Below are 22,845 nucleotides of genomic sequence, written 5' to 3'. Positions count from 1 at the left end.
CATAAAGTTTATGATATAAAATTATTGTTCAAAGCCTTTGTATTTTAATAAGCCTTCTCTAAAATCAATGCATGTGAATTGTGCTTCCATCTTCCGAGTTCTTTTAAACTATGTTTATATGTTTGTGGTCAATCATTTCGACAATGAGATCTCGGAAACCACAGGCTCTAGAAAGATGACGTTTTCACTGATCGATTGGAAATTTTGCGTAGATTGTACAGTTCTAATTGAATATTAAAAAAAGAACATGGCCATTATTTCTTTATTACTTTTTTTAGGGTACACTGGAAGCGTTGAAATTAAAAAGAAACGAACTAAAGTATCATATTCTATGCGTTATGCATTCCAACACCACAATGTTGTATATTGAGATTGTATATGTCTCAGGTGTTTGTTCCATGGCCAAATAATAGTGAAAAAGGAAGGATAATCATTTCTCGAGTCTAAGATAAATCTTTACTTTTTGAGTGTTTTACCCAATGAACACCATATATAACTGACATTATAATTAATTGTATATGAAATGTATTTGCTTATTACATACTGCATGCAAGAAGAAAGAAAACACTGGTCATACATGAATTAGAAACTCCAACCAGAAGTAGGCTCAAATCTTGCAAACGGTGCGAGATATTGAGAAAAATAATCAAAAAAATCTCCCCTTTATGATACCCCTTGCCGACTTTTTTTAAAAATCAAGACTTTTTCACTTGTGTCTGTAAAGGGACATGTATATTCCTTAAGAGATCCGGTGTTTTTGGGCTATTTTTTTAGACTTTCAGTCAAGCAGCTACTGCATCGTTACTATTTATCCTAGGATCATGGTTTATACCTCATTCTCTTCAGAATGGAGCTGTCTTTCAAATGATATCACTTGCATGCTCATACCATATACCAGGAGCGGGAAAAATGATGTCAAAGGGAAAATTTTGGAGGAAAAATTTTTTCTCGCACTTTGGGCCCCCCTGGAGCGACCCTGTGTGAACATAGCCATCTAAAAAAAATCTAATAAATAGTACTTGGTGTACTGAATGTGTGTACCAAATTTCAAGTTTCTATCTTGAATACCAAGGGCGGAAGAAATTTTATCAGGAATTCCCACCATGCCCCAAATTACCGTAAAACACCATGATCTCAGGTAAAAAATTTCCTGAGGCATCCCTAATTACCCTAGGGTCACGTTTTGCCCATCATTCTCTTCAGAATAGAACTGTCTTTCAGGCGGTATGACTCGCGTGTCTCCATCATGTATCTAAGGCGGGAAAATGAGGAAAAACGGGATTTTTTGGGTCTAAATATCCTTTTTTTCAAATTTTAGCCCCCTGGACCCCTCCTGTTTTAACGCAGAGATCTGAAAAAAATCTGGTAAATACTACTTGCTGGGCTGAATGTTTATGCACAATTCCAATTTTCCAGGTGCAAAAGTAAGCCCGCCAAAAAAAATATACCGACAATGTCCCATATTCCCGTATACAGAGGAAAATTTTTAAACATTTCCTGAGACATCCCTAATTATCTGAGGGCCATGTGTCGCACATCATTCTTTTCAGAATAGAACTGCCTTTCAGGCGGTACCATTCACTTGTCTCCATCATGTATCTAAGGCGGGAAAATGAGGAAAAACGGGATTTTTGGGTAAAAATATCCCTTTTTTCAACTTTTTGACCCTCTGGATCCCTCCCTGTTTTAACGCAGAAATCTGAAGAAAATGTCTGGTAAATACTACTCGGTGGACTGCATGTTTATGCAAAGTTTCAATCTTCTACGTGCAAAAATAAGCTCGCCAAAAATACTTTACATAACCCCCCCCCCAAAAAGTATTACACGAAAATATAAATTTTAGACTTATGACATCATCACCTCCTATGTCTCGACACAGGAAGGTGTGAAACCATCCGTAATGTCTTCTGCAATGCCTCTGGGCTTGAAAAACAAAAAAACCGGACGAAAAGCTCAAATAGGATAGTTATAACGCAATGTACCATGAAACACCCCGTATGGTACAAATTGTACCATGGGATCCCTAAAGGGATATATGTTGTGAGGAATGAGAAGGAGATTTATGCTCATATGCGAATGATGCGCCGTGTAGAGAGCGCAGGTTCAGCTAGTTATACAATAAATTTAATTGGAGTGTTTTGTTGTGACAAAAAAGTCTATGTCAAAATATTCTGTATATAATATTTTGTTTTCTGTAAATGGAACAATCCTGATTAAAGGGACGTGTGCTCACTCTAACATTCAGTTAATTAGGTTTTGTTTAGTGTAAATAAGTATGCAATTTTATGGTGTTGTGTCATGTCTTAATCATTGCCCCCTCAGTATTCACTTCTGGCCCCCTAAGAAATCAGGCTGGCTACGGGCCTGTTTCGGGTGCTTTTGGGTCGTCGCATCTTTTCGTGTCACTTGAGGCTGTCTGGGTTTCGGGCTCTGTCCGGATCACTGGGTTTGACTAAGTCCCGGGTTCGTTGGGTTCTGTTCGGTTATATCCGGGTCACTGGGTCTGTTCGGGTTACCCGGTCTGACTGGGTCCACGGGTCAGACTGTTACCAAGTCTTACTGGATCACTGCGTCTGTCCAGGTGTGACTGGGTCTGCGGGTATTTTCGGGTCACCGGGTCTGTCTAGGTATCAGGTTTGACTGGGTCTCCGAGTATTTTCGGGTCACCGGCTCTGACTGGGTCTCCAGGTATGTCCGGGTCTCCGGGTGTGAGAAGCAAGACATAGATACAAATAACCTGGACAAAAGTCGTGACCTAAGTGAGCCAGCGATTTATGACCTGTTCCATCTCTGTTCGGTAGAAGTGGGCAAAATATTTATCACAAAATCTGAAGGAAATAGGGTTGGAAGCTATGTGTGAAATATGTATTATAAAATGTTGTAAAAATGGTAGAAGTCAGTGAAAAAATATTACATAATTATGTCCCAAACAAACACCATCGAAGCTAATATGAATAAAATGTTGTAATACATAGATGTGACAATAACTTCGTATAGGCCATTGACACATTTGGATGAGCTTCAAAAATACTTATTTCACGACGTCCAACTCCATTTCCTGTTTCCCGCTCCTAGAATAGCCTCATCAGCGTCTTTTAAGATTCCACTTTCTTGGCTCTTTTGTCAAACCGTCTTCTGACGGTTCTTAACTCCACACACTAAACTCTCTCACTGGCATCTTCCAACTTAGAAACTTGATTGACGAGACGGCCTGTCCTCTAGCGCGACGCAAATGAATACGTAACAATCTGCATTACTCTCACTCACAAGTGTATAAGGGTAATTGCAGAATCCACGCTTTTGTTCCTAATTAAAACGCAAGGGGGGGTCTCGACATTTGAATTAATTTCCAAGAATGAAACTTCTCTAGTTACTCACTTGGTTATCTAATGTACTTTTGTGTATGTGTATATGTGAGACGCTTTCAGTATTACAGACGTCTACATGTATTTGTGAACTGTGCTTATACAAATTGAGTTTGTTAGGCTAAACTTCCGTCCAATTACTGAAAGTAATGTACGAGGACAGAAACTGTAGTTAACACTTCTATAATGAAACGTTACGACCACTTGGAGACCCAAAGAAAGAAAGAAAGATAAACAATTGCTTCATTTAATTTCTTTTTTTGTTTTTCTACTTCCTCTCTACTTTCTATTGAATTAGCAGCAGAAGCATGGTGAATTCAACTTTGGAAGGTAGTAAGTTTGATTTAGACCACAATTCATTATATTCTTAAGATCTATTATACGTTTATTGGGAGTCATGCTAGTGCCCCTACAGGGGCGTATCCACGGGGTGTCTATCGGGTCCGGACCCCCAAAAAACTTCCTAACTCAACATAAATGTGTACACTTTGTCAATAAAACTACAATTGTTTAACAGAGAAATGATTGATGTAACTTAAAATTTTGATCTTACACTTCATCTGTACTCTTTCTCTTATAAAAACATTGTAGTTCTACTTTTTTGAAAAATGAAAATAATGGTGGAAGTATTATATAATTACTTATCGTCTTTTCGGGTACAGAATAATACCCATTAAATACAATATAGACGTAGTGGCTTGTAGTAATGCCCCCCCCCCCCAAAAAAAAACTTGTCTCCAACAAAAATTCGTGGGTGCGTGCTTGCGAAGGACGATCCTGACCATAAAGCAGTTCTGTGAGTGGACGCTAACATGAACCAGAAAATCCCTGGAAAGTCTATTCTATTTTTAGATTAGGCAAATTTTTATGTCACTGATGGATTGAATAGGCAAAATATCAGGTACTGGACGGATAGCAATTCACATTGGATGTCGGAATGCAAAATGCAAGACGCGGGGAACTCATGGTGTGGTACGGGATTTGCGGTAACAGGATTGTTGGTCCTTTTTCCACCGAGAGAAAACTCAACGCTATGCGTTATCTGGACATGTTGAAAAATGACATGTTCATGTCAATCTTCACCGAAAGTGGGAACTTCCCTGGATTCTTCCAGTAAGACGGAGCACCAGCGCATTACGGCATTGAAGCGTCCCAATGGTTGGACCAGCAGTTTCCTGAGCATTGGATCGGTCCGGTGGAGTATCCATCCAAGTCATCAGATCTCATTCTCATAGGTATTTACTTTCCGGGACACCTGAAATCGATTGCGTACCAGAAGATCCGTAATGGTGACAATATTAAAGGAGAATCACACGAACTTGCAATCAAGTAACATTAAAAAAAAAAAGTCACGTGTTCGCTAAAATTTGACTAGACCCCTATCGTTGTGTTTGGACACTAAACGGACTCATGTGGAACATATTCTTTAACTGCAGTATAATATAATCCCATCTGTACACAGAAAATACACATTTGTCATCGTTTATACCATTTATAGAGACACTTACGAGTCACGTGTAACATTCTGAGAAAATTACTCCTTTGTATTTTCGTCGCATCATTTTAGGAGAAAATTTTAACATCTGTAACTAGAATTTGTCTGAATTCGAAGATGCAGGGCACTTAATAATGTTTAAAAAATCATTTCCGGTAACAAAATCATTTTACCACCTTGTCTAGCTTAAAAAGAAATAGGACCTCCCTCACGATAATAATTTTGATAAGTACTTGTACATTTAATCCGTGCACAATTTCTCTTTCGCGCAGCGTGACATCTATTGGTGATAAAATTTCTACAATCAGGACTGGAAATCACAGTGGCATCTAGTAGCAAAAGTTAAAAATACGAGATCGTGAGAAGCTATACATTGAACTGAATGCAGTATCCAGTAGTCTTGTCTAGGATTGTACACCACAATAGATTTTATTGCCCCCTTAATTGCTTTTATGACAGTGTACATTTGATGTCAATATGGCCGTGTTGGCCTTGGGGAGGTTTTAGGGGGAGGTGGTTTTATTACCCTGTTTGTTAGGTGGTTAGACGGGTTCCTGGAAAAGGTTGAGTGTTAGGAGGGATGGAGTAGTTTCTAGAAAAGAGGTTGAAGGACATGATTTTGATAGGGTTGTTTCTAACAGCTATACTATGATCAAATTAATTATTCTTTTATTTTATAGGAAACTTATTCTTATTTGTATTTTCTAATAAATTACTCGGAGCAAATTGTATTGGATCGCGTGCTGAGCAATCTCCTTATTTATTGGATCTTTTTCATTCTTTCGCTTCATTAGAAGCTCATTCTTATTTGCATTCTCTTAATAAATTAATTGGAGCATCTTATTTTACGGATTGCTTGCTCTGCAAGCTCCTTATTATTATTTTTCCCAAATCGTATGCTAAAGCATACACGTTGTTAAATTTGATTATATTAATTAATTTGACCATTTGCATAGCAACTTGTATTTTTTTGTTCTTTCGTATTATTTATAATAATACTCGTTGTTATAAATTGGAGGGAATAATCTTTATTCATGCGGGACTTCTTAATTTGACGGATTGTATCTTTATTTTCTCGAACACTGTGTGAGCATACTAGAAATTTCGTGTATAGAATATGTATACTGCGGTATGATAGGCATTGCTGGTACATATACAGAGCGTGGTGCTTGTATGTCTTTCGCTGGTGAACTTAAGACACGAACTGAACTTTTCGCGCGCTTTTTGGAAACTCGTTGGGCAAGAGGGAAAGATGGCGTTGTTGGGTAACAGGTACGTGTTAAAACATGAAGACAAATACAAAGGAAAACCGACGACACGTTTAGTATACATCACAGAGTGCCGACAGCGTAATAAAAACAAGTTTGGCGCCAGGGTAGTTGAACACAAGACATTGTCGGCGAAGAATACAAAGAAGATTGAGGTTGTGGCAGGTAAACATGTTGAATCATGCCTCTATGCTAATTGGTGATAAAAAGAAGTTTTGCGCGGCGAATGATGAACACGTGATTACCTTGTGGCTATGAAAATACTTTAAATACGGGCTATAGCGGAAAATATATATAGAGACACCATGCATCTCTTTGAGAAAGAAGAACGCTACGAGGTTAACACTGAAGCAATATCCGATGCTGAAACAGAAATATACGAATCATCGTCAGATGAAGAATATGATTTTGATGCAATAGATTCACCAGTGCTAACAACAGTTTCACCAACGCCACCGTCATCACCAGCAGTATTATCAAGAACATCACGATTTTGGGGTTTAGATTGCTGTTGTAATAGTCAAAAGGTGGACCGTGAATGTATAAAGAAGGCTATTGAAAAATGGGATTTCAACGATACATTAATATGCGATGGATGTAGAGAAGGATCCCCTCATGATTTTGCGCATGATTGTATGAATGTACACCCAGAGTCATTGGAAACCCGTGCATGGAGTATTATTGCAAGTCCTAGTGTTGAAGAAGATGTGTTTTACTTGTATGCAAACACCCATATTATTGGAATATTAACAAGAGAAAAATTCTATGAAACGTATGTGGAATTATTAAGTGATACAGACTATCTTCCGGAATTACTGGACATTTTCATAAGAAAAGACAAACGGAAAGCGAATATTTCAGATTGAAAAAATGTATTCGAATAGAGTTAGTGTTTCATGTGTGTTATGCAGTGATGAAAACATTAATGTGAACTGTGTATTAAAAACTATAAAAGTATACTTACGTAACACCAATCCAATTGAATGCATGGAATGCAAGTTAAATCTTCCTCATGATTGTACTCATCTTCATAATACTGGAACATTTGCAACGAAGTACTTATCTCTTGATAAAACTCTTAGTGAACTTTTTGAAGTTTTTGAACAAGAACATAGTGAAATCTCATTTATATGGTTTATGCGTAAAATTTGTGATCTTTTAAAAAATACAGAATTTGTTGGACAGATTATTCCGTTTTTCATTTATCACACAAATGAAATTTCACCATGTGTAAATCAATATATTATCGATATTCAAGGTTTTAAAATGTCTGATAATGAATTTATCATTCGTGAGTTTTGTTTAACTGCATGCGATGATACAGTAAATTTCCATTGCTTGGTAAAATCACCAATAGATTATAATTTATTATCATTAGGATGTCAAAAACAAATTGATTGGTTAACTTTAAATTTACATGGTTTGAAATGGAATAGCAAAACTGGATATACTGTATCATGCATACGAAACCTTGTATATCAATTATGTTCAAAGAATTCATCCTTTTATTGTAAAGGTTTAGAGAAATCTCTTTGGATTAAAAGAATATTTGCATTAGATAATGTCATTGATTTAGAAACAAAACATTGTCCACCATTAAGTGAATTATGTGCAAACACATTTAATGATTATTGTAATTTTCACACAAATATTGTAAAGAAATCAGGATGTGCATATCGTAATACACAACAGTTGAATTATTGGTGGAAATATGAAAGATCAACAGCATTAACTAATGCATTATCAAGATTGTAATGTTTTTCTTAGGAATTGTAAATAAAATGCAGGGATGTAAGTTTAAAAAAAATTTATTGAAAATTTAAGAAAAAAATTGTATATATGATAAAAAAATAAAAAAAATTGTAAACATTTAATAAGAAAAAATAAAAAAATAAAAAAAAATTATTTCTGTTTTCTTTTTTTTAAAAATTTGTTCACATGTTTATATGAGGGTTGTTGTACACTTCTCGGCGTATCAAGATAACGAAGATGACTTTATTGTAAAAGAATTAGCCATTGTAAATCCTGACGTTCCCTTTTTCCAAAATTGGATTTTTAAACCACCATTTCCTTTAAATAAGTTAGCTGAGCCGATCGTAAGTACAAACAAATATCTAGGTGAGAATGTGTATGGCATTACCTGGCACGAAGGCGATGTAGAATATTCCCATCTTAAGGAAATACTTCAATCATATTGTTCAAATACTACAACAATATACACCTACGGAATAAATAGAAAGTGTTTTCTTCAAGAAATTCTTCAAAGAGAAGTTACAAATTTAGAAGAAATAAACTGTCCAAAGTATACTGCATTAAGTTTTCACGTTCATCGGTGTGCACATAATAAGCATCGTTTCGGACAATATAGGTGCAGTGTTCATGAAGCATTACTGTATAGTGAATATGTAAAAGTGTATGACTATGTCTTACATGTGAATAACAGTGATAGTTACATACCTACTACAATTAAAAATAATAATCTTCATCATGTATAGTGACGAGTTGTTAAAAGTGTTACTAAGTGATAAAGTGACTGGTGCAAGTGTTACTGGAATTTACCCTATTGACAGACTACCTGTAACGGTAGAACCTCCTGCTGCACTTGTGATTAATCTTGATACATCTGATTCTGCTGGTTCCCACTGGGTCGCAGTGTACATCAATAAGAAAAAACATGGGTACTACTTTGACAGTCTTGCTATGGACATTCCCAAAGAAATAAAAAACTTTTTGTCGAAAAATACTAAAATGTACTTTACGAATAATCATCAATATCAACATGATAATTCTGTGTTGTGCGGGTATTTTGTGTTGTTCTTTTTGCATCATATTATCCGCACTCAATCATTTCAAAAGTGTTTAAAAATGTTTAACAAGAAAAATTTGAAAAAGAATGATGATATCGTTTATAAACATGTGAACAAATTTTTAAAAAAAAGAAAACAGAAATAATTTTTTTTTTATTTTTTTATTTTTTCTTATTATATGTTTACAATTTTTTTTATTTTTTTATCATATATACAATTTTTTTTCTTAAATTTTCAATAAATTTTTTTTTAAACTTACATCCCTGCATTTTATTTACAATTCCTAAGAAAAACATTACAATCTTGATAATGCATTAGTTAATGCTGTTGATCTTTCATATTTCCACCAATAATTCAACTGTTGTGTATTACGATATGCACATCCTGATTTCTTTACAATATTTGTGTGAAAATTACAATAATCATTAAATGTGTTTTCACATAATTCACTTAATGGTGGACAATGTTTTGTTTCTAAATCAATGACATTATCTAATGCAAATATTCTTTTAATCCAAAGAGATTTCTCTAAACCTTTACAATAAAAGGATGAATTCTTTGAACATAATTGATATACAAGGTTTCGTATGCATGATACAGTATATCCAGTTTTGCTATTCCATTTCAAACCATGTAAATTTAAAGTTAACCAATCAATTTGTTTTTGACATCCTAATGATAATAAATTATAATCTATTGGTGATTTTACCAAGCAATGGAAATTTACTGTATCATCGCATGCAGTTAAACAAAACTCACGAATGATAAATTCATTATCAGACATTTTAAAACCTTGAATATCGATAATATATTGATTTACACATGGTGAAATTTCATTTGTGTGATAAATGAAAAACGGAATAATCTGTCCAACAAATTCTGTATTTTTTAAAAGATCACAAATTTTACGCATAAACCATATAAATGAGATTTCACTATGTTCTTGTTCAAAAACTTCAAAAAGTTCACTAAGAGTTTTATCAAGAGATAAGTACTTCGTTGCAAATGTTCCAGTATTATGAAGATGAGTACAATCATGAGGAAGATTTAACTTGCATTCCATGCATTCAATTGGATTGGTGTTACGTAAGTATACTTTTATAGTTTTTAATACACAGTTCACATTAATGTTTTCATCACTGCATAACACACATGAAACACTAACTCTATTCGAATACATTTTTTCAATCTGAAATATTCGCTTTCCGTTTGTCTTTTCTTATGAAAATGTCCAGTAATTCCGGAAGATAGTCTGTATCACTTAATAATTCCACATACGTTTCATAGAATTTTTCTCTTGTTAATATTCCAATAATATGGGTGTTTGCATACAAGTAAAACACATCTTCTTCAACACTAGGACTTGCAATAATACTCCATGCACGGGTTTCCAATGACTCTGGGTGTACATTCATACAATCATGCGCAAAATCATGAGGGGATCCTTCTCTACATCCATCGCATATTAATGTATCGTTGAAATCCCATTTTTCAATAGCCTTCTTTATACATTCACGGTCCACCTTTTGACTATTACAACAGCAATCTAAACCCCAAAATCGTGATGTTCTTGATAATACTGCTGGTGATGACGGTGGCGTTGGTGAAACTGTTGTTAGCACTGGTGAATCTATTGCATCAAAATCATATTCTTCATCTGACGATGATTCGTATATTTCTGTTTCAGCATCGGATATTGCTTCAGTGTTAACCTCGTAGCGTTCTTCTTTCTCAAAGAGATGCATGGTGTCTCTATATATATTTTCCGCTATAGCCCGTATTTAAAGTATTTTCATAGCCACAAGGTAATCACGTGTTCATCATTCGCCGCGCAAAACTTCTTTTTATCACCAATTAGCATAGAGGCATGATTCAACATGTTTACCTGCCACAACCTCAATCTTCTTTGTATTCTTCGCCGACAATGTCTTGTGTTCAACTACCCTGGCGCCAAACTTGTTTTTATTACGCTGTCGGCACTCTGTGATGTATACTAAACGTGTCGTCGGTTTTCCTTTGTATTTGTCTTCATGTTTTAACACGTACCTGTTACCCAACAACGCCATCTTTCCCTCTTGCCCAACGAGTTTCCAAAAAGCGCGCGAAAAGTTCAGTTCGTGTCTTAAGTTCACCAGCGAAAGACATACAAGCACCACGCTCTGTATATGTACCAGCAATGCCTATCATACCGCAGTATACATATTCTATACACGAAATTTCTAGTATGCTCACACAGTGTTCGAGAAAATAAAGATACAATCCGTCAAATTAAGAAGTCCCGCATGAATAAAGATTATTCCCTCCAATTTATAACAACGAGTATTATTATAAATAATACGAAAGAACAAAAAAATACAAGTTGCTATGCAAATGGTCAAATTAATTAATATAATCAAATTTAACAACGTGTATGCTTTAGCATACGATTTGGGAAAAATAATAATAAGGAGCTTGCAGAGCAAGCAATCCGTAAAATAAGATGCTCCAATTAATTTATTAAGAGAATGCAAATAAGAATGAGCTTCTAATGAAGCGAAAGAATGAAAAAGATCCAATAAATAAGGAGATTGCTCAGCACGCGATCCAATACAATTTGCTCCGAGTAATTTATTAGAAAATACAAATAAGAATAAGTTTCCTATAAAATAAAAGAATAATTAATTTGATCATAGCATAGCTGTTAGAAACAACCCTATCAAAATCATGTCCTTCAACCTCTTTTCTAGAAACTACTCCATCCCTCCTAACACTCAACCTTTTCCAGGAACCCGTCTAACCACCTAACAAACAGGGTAATAAAACCACCTCCCCCTAAAACCTCCCCAAGGCCAACACGGCCATATTGACATCAAATGTACACTGTCATAAAAGCAATTAAGGGGGCAATAAAATCTATTGTGGTGTACAATCCTAGACAAGACTACTGTATCCAATCAATAGTTTCTTTTAATCTGTTCTACATTTTATTACGATGAAGATTAAGTTTGAAGCTGTATTAAAAAGAAAAGAAAAAAAATATTTCCAGGTAGGACAAGAACAACTTTGAATTAACTGAAATGCAAAAGTTACCAGAGCAAAATATACAGAAATGTAATGAAACTTTGTAGAACACGGGAAACGGAAATGAAAACTTTCTCCCGAAGTTTTGACCTCGTTTTTGGAATCTGCAGAGAAGAGTATGCAGATATTATTATAAAGAGAGGAGAAAATTAGCGTATGAACTTCTTTTCAAAAGAAGTGGAAAGAGAGAGAACGTATGTAATAAAGGGCCTCACATAAGAGAGAAGAAAATCATAAGTGTACCATGTAATAGTTTGAGCCAAGTTAGCAATTACTGCTGCGAACTATCCTGTAAGTTCTTACTGAAGTCATATCCTAAAATACATATGTATATAACGTTACGCATACCATTAAGGATAAATGCTTGGGAAAATGTCAAAACATTCAGACCCTAATACAAATACCGTAGTAAATCCCACCTTGTCTAGCTTTTGCTTGTATATACATATTTAGGAGGGCTATCGGACTCAACCTCTCCCTCCCCGAAATACATTTGTTAGTTTTTTTTTCTGCATTCCACGTACAACAATAATCCTTCTTATCACTTCGAGAATTTTATTGACTTTCCATTTTCTTATGCTCTTTGTTTAGAAATAATACTGGATTTGTCAAATTTCATTCCATGCAAGAACTGCGGTCTTTTTTTTCTTTCTTTCGTCCATTCTACTCTTCTGTTTCTTTTTCTTTATTACTTTCTTTTGTTTCTCCTATCATAGTTTCGATTGTTATTAGTTGTGATTCAAGTCGAGGATCTGATAAGCGAAACTAGTGTTCCACACCAACTACAACTGCAATCAGTATATTTCAGTTTCAACTTGCCTCAACATTTTCTTTCAGGTAAAAACGTACACAGATAAAACTGAATATTTCCACTTTTATCTAAAATGAAATCAGCTAAGATTAAATTAGATTACAGATTTTCGACGTGTGTTTGCAGGAGTGCCATTTCAGATTTGCCTGGGGGGTAAGATGTCCTCCACCGACATATTATTTTCACGTCTTTTCCTTAGTATATTAGTGACATTCGATTAAAATATATTTAATTCTCAAACTCAGGTGGGCAATTGCCCTCCACTGCTTCCCCGTATTGTGCATAGTCCCCCCGAAAGAAGAACCTAAATACGCCACTGTATACATATATATTACTAACAAGGAAACATCTTATATTCATAGCATTGCCCAATCAAACAACGTGCAATCGATAGAGGAGTGAAGAAAAGTGAGAAATCCAAAGTTTTACGGGCCGACACCCAAAAACAGGAGATACAGAGGAAAGAAGGACCTAGAATAATGTGAAGATAGCAATGCAAAAGATACACTGACACAGAAAGAACTTCAAAATGATTAAAGTAGTCAAAATGACATTTACACAACAGTATTGTAAGCAAACATTGTACCCAGAGACATGCTCAATAACATCATATATAATGCAGTGTAACCCTGTACTAACAAAACACGTGAAACTCTAAGTCAATGAACAATCTTGCAACATCTTGGAAAAATCTGAAATGCTGCTACTGCATAATTTGCCCACAAAAGAAAGAAAAAAAATTACTGTACACACAGTTATCTTTTGCAGGAGAAAATAAACCAGACATACAATATCCCCGATTATCGTCTCTAGGACGGGTTGTCTTCATAAAAACTATTCAACGAGTAAATAATAAAGTAAAAACGATAGCTCGGAAAAAGCACGCAAAATATTATGACAAGAATGTGAAAGTACGCACCGTGTTACAGGAAGATAAATTATAATTTTTTTTTTTTTTTAAGAATAGATTAAACTAGACAATTTCTATTTAGTTGGTATTTGTAAACTAGGTGGAAAGTCAGTGAAGAATTATCTAACGAAGGATAGAGAAAGTTATAAATGCAAAAGAAAGTCATATGTGACATTGTGTTGTGGATAAAGATTAAGAAAGTAACATAGTAAAGGAATATGGTTATTCGGGGAAAAAATTGGAGGAACAATTTGAATATCTATTGCTGACAGAAATACATGATGATCTGGAACACATAATTCAACCAACATAAAAGAAGAATTGCTGCAAGTCATGGAGACTGACAGAGAGATAAGAAATAAATCATGTAATGATACAGGAAGAATTTCTGAATAATTTAAGAAATAGAAATTTTTTCCTAGGCCCAATATTTATTTCCTCCGATTACAACCTTTCTGAGGTTGTTCACGACTAGAGAAGACAAAGAGAGAGTATTCTTGTAACGAAATACGAGACGAGACCGAGTTTTTCCCATAGAAACAAATGCATTTCCGACACAAGATACCACTCTTTCATGACTCATTTTTTTTGAGACGAGACAATCTCAATTCATGTCCCGTGGATAGTCCTAATCACCCAACTGAGAAATGTAATTTAGGAGAAAAGATGCTAAAACAAGAAGTTAGATATTGAAGATTTCAAAGCTATTGAAATGAGAGATTCTCTGAAAGAAAAATTAAAAAAGTTCTAAAATAAATCGAGAGGAAATAGAAAATAAAAAAAAAGAAATGAAATCTTTCAGTTTAACGTCCCACGTTTATGCCTGTTACGTTAAGGGGACGGATTTTTAAGGCAAATGAATAAATGATGATGAAAGAATTGGTGGAATGTAAATGTAAGAGGAAACGGAAGTACCTCAAACAAACTCAAGGACACGACGTTGTCAACCACAAACTTACTTGGCTGAGGATAGAACTCGGGATCCCACGCAGAGACAGGGGCGGATCCAGGACGTACTTCTGGGGGGGGGGCAGTCGCTACTTAGAGCTACTTTTTAAGAGCTCCAAACTTTTTATGGATGGGTTTATTTATATATAAAATAAGAAAGTTTCCTCTTCTGGGGGGGCGATTACCCCTGTATCCGCCCCTGCGCAGAGGTAAACGCTCTACCACTGAGCCACCGTTCCCCCTTCCTCCTATAAAAGAGATGCTCAAAGAAATGCTTATTGGTACTTTTCATTTGGAAAGTGAGGAAAGCAAGCGTATTTTTTTAAAAAATTAATGTAAAAAATGCGTTTTGCGGTGGGGGGATATAAGGGAAAAGCTAGCTAGCTAATCTAGGACAAATTATGGAAACATTTCTTTTTTTACTTTATGTATATTCTTGAACTTTGATTTTGAGAATTGAAGCTTTTGTTTTCTTATTGTTTCATTCAAGTCTTAAGTTATATCTTGTGCATAGGTGGATTGGGTTAAGAGGGTGGGGGAAGGCGTTACAGGACAATCGCATTCATCCAAGGGAGAACTAAACTCGAAAAGATTGAGAACCGTTCTTTTAACATATGGTCAAAATAAAATATAATTGAATTAAATAAATCGTCCCCTTCTTTCCCTCCTATACTTCCCACATGAATACCCTGATAACCCCTGACAGACCCAGAGTTGCTCTATTTTCCTGTGACAAAAAAAAAAAAAAGTGATTTTTTTCATTCTGTTTTTTTCTCGTAGATCTGTAATATACGGGTGGGTGGTGGTGCCACATTGTGTCAGGCAGCAAAACTAAAGCTACTGCAGCATTCCTGACTCCATCTAGTGACTGCAAGTGGAAGACAAAATGAAGTCCAGGGAAACATGACAAGACAGAAGGTGGCGAAATGGTTGTGTGTATTCGGTAGGTAAGTAGGATAAGGTTTTTATAGCACGTGGGTCTGTCACCGCTTTTGCGCATGATCTATGATCTCATCTCGAGCACGCATTTCATTCAATAAATAGAATGTTGCTTTTACTCTTGGTTAGGTTAGAATGACCGAGCAAAGCATGAGAATATAGCAAACAGCTCGCACGAAATAGATTCAGCATTTTCGTCTTCCGCACAGACAGTGATAGAGCAATATATTTAAAACGAGTTGGATACTGTGGAAATATACATAAATGAAAACAGAATTTATTGATTTAAAATTTCACTTTTCAACATTCGAAAAGAAAACGAACGTAATTTTACAAAATTCGAAATATTGCTAGTTACTAAAACAACATATCTTCCAATCAATGGCGTACACAAAGTTTGAAGGAGGGGGTTTCAGCTTCGTAGTTCATATCGTTTCAGGACTTCTGTATTGATATCTTTACATGGTACTTTCTTTGTCATAACATATTGTTGAAGGCGGGTGTAAAACTCGGAAACCCCCCTTTGCGTACGCCACTTCTTCCAATTAATAATTACATCAAAAATTTAGCTACAACAAGGGGAATACTACAAATCATTGGGCATTTCTAGTTTATAAAATTTCATAAGTTTACAAACAAATAATAGGCCTACTATGCCTTTAAGTTTTGCTCTATTTTTAGACTTCCAAACTATGTTATGTATAATCAAAGCAAGTCTCATAGAACGGAAGTCCAATCTGTCGACATGAATCAGACCAAATACGGTTAGAATAGTAATTAATGTTTTAAAATGAATTCAATCCCCCAAGAATAGATTCCATTTCATTCTTAACCCAATGTTCAAACCGGAAATTTCTGGTTTCAACATTATTCCCCATAAAGCTAACACGGGGAATAATGTACTATGGTAAAGTTGTATGGTACAGTACAGTTCAAACAATCTTCATCCTCAACCAATAATTCTCGGTATACACCAAGGCACAAGACAGTACACACAAGATAAGAAACTCTCCCCATTGGTCTGGTGGCTACTCATGCGCACCTTTGGTGCACTGGGTCCTAGGTTCAATTTCCGGTGGAAGAGCATAAACGCATTACGGCGGTACGGATTCCATCCCAAATGTAGGCCTATGCTTCATGTATCCTCGGTGCTGAAAAAGGACCCTAAATTTCAACCATTAATAACAAAACAAGAAAGAAATAGTTGTAATTAGCATATTTCCATTTAGGAGCAGCGATGTGGAAAGGATTGGTTTTGTACAGATTTTTTTTTTTTTTTTTAACAAATCGAATCAGTGAAATTGTTTTATTTACCAACGTTAAGCTAAGAACCAAAGATGAAAGTAGCAGAGCCGTGCCGTGGGGGGCGATCGGGGCGACGGCCCCGGGCGCCGAAGTAAGAGGGGCGTAAAATTCGGAAGAAAAAAGGAAAAAGATAGGAAAAATTGATTGGAATATATGTATGGGGGCGCCGTCGTATACTCTCGCCCCGGGCGCTGATTTTTCACGCCACGGCCCTGGAAAGTAGTACCTATAAAATCTACTACTGAGTTCTCTTCTGTAAGAAGATAAAATGACATTTTTTAAAATTCTATTAATTTTCCCTTTCTCATTAATAATAATAATATTTTTTTTTAGAAGATTTAGCTCCTAAATGAACCCTAATGAATGATGTTAATAGGTATGTGACTTACAGAGGGGTAGAATGATATTTGGTCCCTTCTCTAGCTTGCATATGATATCCAGATTTTATATTATGCCAAAGCCTGGTTTCAGCACTTAATTCAATTCCATCATTGATGCAAGGTGGCACGGTGGCTCAGTGGTAGAGCGCTTGTGTCTGGTGCGGGGGGTCCTACTTCGATCCCCGGTCAAGTACTTGTGATAGACAACATCGTGTCCGTCGGTTTCCCACATTCTCATTCCACCAATTCTTCTATCATTTACTTGCCTTAAGGGTCTTCACTACAGCGAAATTAAACTAATGCTAATTTTAAGTTTTTCTGTAATATCTTCAAAACAAATAAAAATATTCGAAAAGCAGAAAATTAGTGAACTAGACAATACGACTTTGCATGTGATACCGTTATCACAATTCACCTATCTGTTTTTAGTATGCTGCTATTTACAGAAACCGCAAAAAAATGCTAAATCTATCTACAGTTGTAAATCGAAACTAGATAGATGAGTTTTGATAACGATATCACATGCAAAATCATATTGTCTAGTTCAAACTACGTTTCTGCTTTTCGAATATTTTTTTATTTGTTTTGAATGTATTACAGAAAAACTCTAAAATTAGCGGTAGTTTAATTTCGCTGTAGTGAAGACTTTTAATTATCGTCTCCCTTATCCTAAAGGACATAGAGTGGGACGTTAAACTGAAAGATTTCATCATTGGTGATTGTTAAATCACTGGACCTCCGAAAAATATATCTCTTAAGTCTTCCCTGGATCTTAAAAGACGGGAACAAAAAACATACGGACCCTTTTCCGATCTTGTGCTAGATCAGTGGTTTCCAACCTGTGGGGCGTGAAGAGCAACCAAAGGAAATGCAAGTCATTAATAGAAATAAACTTCATTCCTAATTACAAATACTCATATTACGAATGTTGTAACAATTAAACCTTAAATTAAATATCGTACGAATACAAAATAATCATTGAATTGTGGTTCCATTAAGAATAAATTTGGTATAAAAATAATAATGTACTACAATGGCATCCAGGAGTTAAGCTGGAAGTACTGTAAGTTCAAATTAGTAAGAATTATTATTATTATTATTATTATTATTATTATTATTATTATTATTATTATTATTATTATTATTATTATTATTATTATTATTATTATTATTATTATTATTATTAAAGAATTGAGAATTCAATGCTGCATCTGAAATCGCAAAAAAAATCAGAAAAACGAGCTGCAAGGAGCGAGTGAAGTATAGGGGGCGCCAGGTAAACAAGGTTGGAAACCACTTTGCTAGATACACGAAACAACATTTGCGCTTCTCTCCTTGATTTTGACAAATGGGAGATCTTCTTAATTAAGACTTTCTCCATTTTTTGTGTATGTGTGCTTCCATGTGGTGCTTATTTACGTTGGATTTATTTATTTTTCAAACGTCTATTTACAGACTGCGAGACTAATTTCTATTGAAATAAATGAAAACAATAACAATGCGAAAAGAAGGTCCTGGGGTCTATATTTAAAGGCATTATCCGGGCATTTGTTTGCTGGAGCTATAGAAACCACAGTTAGGACGGCTGGTTACCGGATATGAAGCCGCACCATCCCGATTCCCAAGCAAGAACGTTAACCATTAGCGTATTTATACTTTTCGTATGCTCTATTTATATACTATGGATGCTGTACTGTACAATCCAAGTCAAGTATTGGTAACGTTAAGAATTGTAGCCAATATTCAAATACACCTTGGGATAAACGAATGAAAATTCCTTATGTATGTACTTTACAACATTGGGGTGAGAAACTAAAATAAATTTATTCATAATGTATAATTTCGTGAAAGAAAATTGACCCAAAGTTATGACTTTCAAATGAGAAAATAAAGAGAACAAGGTCGTACAATAGTATCGGTTTTAATATCAGTTTTGTAATAGAAAAATTCAGTATATATATGACTTTCACCTTATAAATTATAATTTTTCCTAGCTTTACTAAGTTTGCATAAATAAGCAGTGTTTCATCATGTATTATTTATTGATACAAAATCTATTCACGACATTTGAAAAGTCACGCTAGTTACTGTTATGTAATTCTTCATAAGAAGAAAATAATCATAATTTATCATATGAATTCACTAAAAAAAATCTCCTGTATGTGAAGAAAATCACTTAAAGAATCATCTTCATTTGTAGTTGGTAAACGAACATAATTCTAGGAAGCGAAAACAATTTTTGATTGCATCTTTATTTCTGGGCACAAGTGCGACAAAAATAATAAACTTCCCAGTAAACGGAAAATGTTACGTCAAAGTATTTTCCTTTAATTTGGTGAGGAAGAAACAATCTTCCCTTCACTAGTTAGGAAACTAGAAATACTCCAAATAAACAATAGTCAAAAGTACTGTAAGAAACTTGAGTTTCAACCAACATGGCATTTGGATTCAGACTCCGTTTCCAGAATAATAGCAGAGAGATGGAAACAATACTGACTGTGAGCAGAGACTGGTAAAGTGAAAATTTCAAGATTCGAAGATAGTCCTATAACCAAATAGCTGAAATTGTAGGGTAAATGACGCATTAAAAAATATTCACATATCTATTTGTGTTCCTAATATGCAACCACCCTTGAAACTGTCATATATACCTTGAGCCCCAATATATTCACTAACTTCAACCCAACACATTTACTAGTGATCATAGTTCAACTCCCAATAACTAATTGTAATTTCATTATTTAGTGTATTAATCATAATACAAAGCTGTAGCTATTACTCAAGCAGTAATCGAATCTGTCAATGTTAAAGTTATTTTGCAACATTGATATTTGTTTCGCAGTAAAGTTTATTTTCTGCCTTTTGTAGAATACAACATTAAGGATTTGATATTGAATACAATTCTTATTTTCTTTGCTCCTGATTAAATATACTACCGATTTAACTTGATGTATTATCTGATCCACTTGAATAGCCTACATAAATAAATATTGTCATTTATGACGAATTGAGATCCATACCAATTTGCATTAATTTAGTAAATAATTATCCATTTCTTACACAAATTACTTCTTTATATTGATTTAAATATTCGTATAACTTTATTACATTTGCCTATTTATATAAATCTTTTCTGTTAACACGACATGGCTCCCCGACAGACAATCGAAATTAAGAAACGTCTCATCATTTATTATTCATTAATAGAAAATTTTTACATTTGAAGATTCTTATGACATATTGTGTCCGATTGTCTCAATTATATCTCAATAAATATAGAATATTGATTCAATGTATGCATCCATAAAATGGCTATTAATTCACTATTTGCACTTTTTTTTACGCTGGATTAAAATAACTTAAACTAGAAATACAAATTGCTGAACAAAGCAGATTTTATTTTAAAATAATAACTGTATAACAGTTTCGCTAACTAACTGAATATATTTGCTTCATCAGACAGCCACAAGGGATTATCACAAGAGAGAGGGGAAGAGAATGAAAAAAAAAAATGGAAAGAATATGTGACCTGTGTTCTGTGTCTCTGTTCAACTTTCTGTTGTTTTGGTCACTGAAAATCACTAGGAAAGCTTTTTAACTGTGATATTTGTATTTTCACCCTACTCCAAGAGCTCACCCACGGGGGGTCTACCGGGTCCGGACCTCCCAAAATGTCCTAACTCAGTATACATTTGTACGCATAAAACTATACTTTTTTAACAGGGAAGTGATGTATAACATAAAAAATTGATCTTACACTTCATCTGTACTCTTTTTGTTATAAAAACGATCTAGTTGTATATTTTTTTTCTGAAAACATAAGTGAAAATACTTTACACTTACTTATCGTCTTTTCAGGTTCGGAATAATACCCGTTCAATACTACTTAGGGGTAGTGGTGTCTTGTGGTATTGGACCTCCCCCCCCAAAAAAAATAAAGCTTGAACTACTCCCAACAAAAATGTCTAGTGTGTGCCTGCCACTACTCCACATCAGAATTTTCTTAATTTCTTCTGGTGCATTGAGGGCGATTTTCTCTATTCCTTGTTGCAGTGAGTTGGTTTCTTCTGCGTACCCATACCCATTTATGTTATTAATGAAGTATTTTATCTCCGGGGTATTATCAAGAAAATAGCATAAAATACTTTTAGACTATAAAATAGTACCACAGTCTCTATATTTTAATGGAATTAATAATACATACGTTTCACACCTTATTATTTTTTAAACTTGATTCTCTATTGCCATGTGCCAATCATAGTGGTTCGCGAAACAGCGTATCGTCGCTGCGCCTAGGGATGTAAAATACCTGGGTATTTATTTCAGCGGGTAAATACCCAGGGTAAATACCCGGGTATTTACCCAAAATGGGTATTTTAGTGGGTATTTTATGTTTCAATTACCAATAAATGAATTTTATCGTTGTCAGTGAAAAATATGGTCATTTGTATCACCTGCAACAGGAGCATTAAATAACCACTAAACTAATCATTTTTCTAGCAAATAAAGAATGAATTTGATATTTATTAAGTAACACAGTACGGATTTCCTAGCTACTTCCCATTATTTTTCTTTCTACTTCCACTAAATTTCCTTCTATTATCCTTGGCAGAAAATAATTGTCGATCTACCCCGTAAATTCTTACCTTAGTGTGCTCCTGAGGCGTCCAATCAGTTGCACAGTATAGAATTCGATAGTGGACCAAACCAACATGAAAATATAAAATTTATGACAGAACATGACGATGACCAAAGAAAGTGAAGTCAGTTGTCACCAAACTAACTATACACTATTATTAAGTATTCTGTCTGTCAGCAGCTCCTGGTATTAATGACACGAAATTTAAGTTCTTCCTTAGGTTCGCGTTTGATGAAATTGCTTTCTCCATTTTTCTCGATCTCTTGATTTCTGAAGGTAATGACAATTCCTCACTCACAGCGAGCGTCTGAAGTCTAGTGTTATTGACAAGCAAACTTTGGAGGCAGTGTAAATGGCTTCCTCATCTTGTTTTTCCAAGCAACTTTAACGAAATTGTAATCCTTTTTTCCTTTGATATTTGTGTAAATAGTGCTTGCAAGTGATGTCTATGTTTGTATTAACAACATCAGTTACGCTTCCCAGTAATGTCTTTACCGATGGACACCCGAGGATGTCAGAACAAAGCAAATGGAGATGAGCAAGACAACCCAAAGATACTATATTACAATACTTCTGTTTTACTAATATAAAAGCTGCTCTCATGTCTCCTATGATTACTAAAAATTTTTCAGGGTTTTATTGTTTACAGAACATTCATGATCTCTTCAGACAAGTAATTTGCATCTTTTGACAACGCGAAATCAACAAAAAAAGGTCCAGACTTTGAAATGACGAAATAAATGCTAGATTTATTTCTCAAGTTACTCCAACCGTCACACTGTAAATGTAGCTTTGAATTTCTCTAACTTCATTTAAACTTCCCCTTGCATTTCACTGTATTGAGCATCCAAGTAACTTGTAACCAGGCGATACCTTGATGGGGAGCATACGAAGGACGAATTTTCTTTAAAAAATTCA

General features: G+C 34.8%; 1 protein-coding gene across 1 annotated transcript in view; it reads left to right on the top strand.

Annotated features, from left to right (window-relative positions):
- Positions 1-15,489: 15,489 nt before the first annotated feature.
- Positions 15,490-22,845, top strand: part of AQP (aquaporin) — a 64,563-nt gene continuing 57,207 nt past the window's right edge. The window contains exon 1 of the mRNA XM_081736907.1: positions 15,490-15,611. The gene's annotated coding sequence lies outside the window, so the exon portion shown is untranslated. The remainder of the gene's footprint in view (positions 15,612-22,845) is intronic.

This window comes from Thermobia domestica, chromosome 13 (assembly GCF_964235325.1).
Source record: "Thermobia domestica chromosome 13, izTheDome1.hap1.1, whole genome shotgun sequence".
NCBI classification, from domain to species: domain Eukaryota; kingdom Metazoa; phylum Arthropoda; class Insecta; order Zygentoma; family Lepismatidae; genus Thermobia; species Thermobia domestica.
The sequence above is the reverse complement of the archived record's forward strand: the minus strand, read 5'-3'. Positions and strand labels throughout refer to the sequence as shown.